The sequence below is a fragment of the Lepidothrix coronata genome, unplaced genomic scaffold (genome assembly GCF_001604755.1).
Source record: "Lepidothrix coronata isolate B3197 unplaced genomic scaffold, Lepidothrix_coronata-1.0 Scaffold41, whole genome shotgun sequence".
Lineage (NCBI taxonomy): Eukaryota > Metazoa > Chordata > Aves > Passeriformes > Pipridae > Lepidothrix > Lepidothrix coronata.
Window position 1 is genome coordinate 2,330,781 of NW_016690221.1, and position 2,575 is coordinate 2,333,355.

The window sequence follows — 2,575 nt, forward strand, 5'->3', positions numbered from 1 at the left end:
GGCCAAGTTCTGGAAAAATGGTTTGTCATCAGAGTGCTGAGGAAAATACAGCAAACACATGAATAAAAACAATGGCCCAGGCTCTTCCCTGGCATGTTATATCTCCTTGTGAATGAAAGTTCTAGTTGTGTAACCCTTACAGTGCATTCTTATGTCTTTCAGGTGCAGGTAGTAGAGGCTCTTCATATCTGGATCAAACCTCTGTCTAAACTTAATATTTTCTCTATCTCTTTAAATTTCTATGCAGTTAACTTATTTTTGTATCAGAATGTTTTGTGTATTCAATAAACTTTCCAAGCCAACGTTATTTGTTCCTATATTTGGAATAAGAACTTTAATACTATGAAAAATATTTGATGGAGCAAACTGGGGAATGGTGGTAGAAAGAAGATTACAATTAGTATGAAACACAGCCAGCTTTGCTTAGGTCATGCAAAGTCTGGACTATGAGTTCCCCAAAATGAAAATCTGAAATACAAGCTGTTCTCATATGTCTCAATCCCTTCGGAAGTGATCTAGCACACAGTGCAGTGTTCTGTGTGACAAACAACATCAACATGAAGCAACTTTTATATAAGCTGCTTCTTGGTTTCTGAATGTCATTAGAAGCACTTGATTTATAATCCATGCCTAGTTTTTCTAGGCCCTGCCTGAACAATTCACTCACTGAAAGCTGGTGCTCACAGAGGCATGTGCAGTGTAATTCTTCATCATTTATTGCCCCTTAGACAGAAATCTACATTTGCAGGGGTGTATTTTGCAGCTGGGGGAGGGGGAAAGGAAGCCAGAGAAAGTAGCATTAACTGTGTCTTATGTAATGAGAATGAGGCCAAAATGCAGCACTGTCTGGGGAGGCTACTCTTGCAGTCTTCCTGAAAAGCTTAAACAAATGAAGCCATAACAGATAATGCTCCATCTATTACCCTGATCAGCTGTCCTGGCTCTTTAAAACTGCATGACCATCCAGCTGCTTTGCTTGAGGCCTGAAATATTGTAGGTTGATGAGATGGAAATGTGCTGTTAATGAACAATGCTAATTCCCCAGCTGGGCTCTAGGTAGACCTCTCATCCCACTAATTGTGAGAAAAATGCCAAGGCTTACTGATGTCAGGGGGTCAAGACCTCAATTTCATGTGTGGCTGGAGCCATTCCTCTGCACACTGGGGCTGCTGGGCTGGAGTGTTGGCTTAGGACTAACTGGGGGGTAATTGCAGTCCCTTCAGTCCCCTGCAGCTATGAGTGTCCAAGGCTCCTCTGCTGAGGTGGGAGGGTGAGCAGTTGGCAGAGCAGAGGGTGCTGAGTTCCTTGACCTGGGAAAAATAATCTTTGATGATACCATGAGAGATGTGAGTGTAAGTGCAGTTAATGCAGTTTGTGCAACCTTGAGGGGCACTGCAGCTGTGCAAAGACTCTTGTGCCTCTTATTTCTCTTTGACCAGGTTTAATTCTTGGAGTACAAAGGCTGCCTAAGGAGGAAATGTAGATTTATGGCCCTTCACAGGGATGGCATGTAAGCAGTCAACACCTTGAGTTGTAGGCCTTTCATAAGAAAGGGAAGATGTAATTTCTGGCCAACACAGAACAGATATCAGTGCTATCCCATATTAATGTTTGGCCCAATGTGATTTTTCCTCTTGGAGAAATTTTTGGAGATCACTGCTAATTGGCCAAACTGAATATGTAATGTAGGTATGAGTTACCACTGTTCATTCCATTTAATCTTGTTTTATGCAATCATGCAGCCAAAATTGTGATTTGACAGTATCTGTAATACTATGTTTAACCACAGGATGTCACAATAGGATATGCAATAAAATGATCTTTATTTTAGGGAGTCTAAACATAGATGACACGCTTTCCCTATTCACATTGGAGCAAAAGCTTAAATTACAACTTTAATTTTAGGTGCCACCACCTACTGATTATTCCGTGTGCTCTAACGCCATAACTCAGCCCTAGCACATTGCTACATTTTATATACATTTTGTTTTATATACATTCTCTATACATTTGCATACATTTGATACTTTTTCTGTATAATTTATAACTGGCCACCCATTCCCCAGTGGTGCCATGCACCCCACTGGTGCTATGGGAGGGGGGTTTCTAAGGGGAGCAACAGGGTGGAGGACATCAACCAGAGCCAAGAGGCTCTGCCCAGCCCAGCAGTGATGGGTGGGGGACGGGATGGCACCTCACAGTCTGGGGAGAAGGTGGAAGGGGCAGAATGGGGAAAGTTTTGGACGGGAGAAGGATGCAGAGGTGTGAAAGGATGCCTCTGCCCAACGGGGAGCTGTTGTCACCAGCACCTGCTACCACATCCAGCATTTCATCTGGCACTGGGATCCAAGCAAAGGGAAACAAAAACTGTGTTTCAGGTTGTCATGAAAAAATTGCTTCGCCTACCAATGTGTTTGTACGCTGTATTCTGGTCCTTAAATTACCAAGGGGAGATGGAGATGTTTGTGCACATGGTATTTATAGAAAATGAAAACATGGAAGCCAATTTGCTTCCTGGAAACCTTGTTCTTGGAGGTGTTTTGTCATCCCCTCAAACTGCACCGTTCACTTCTTC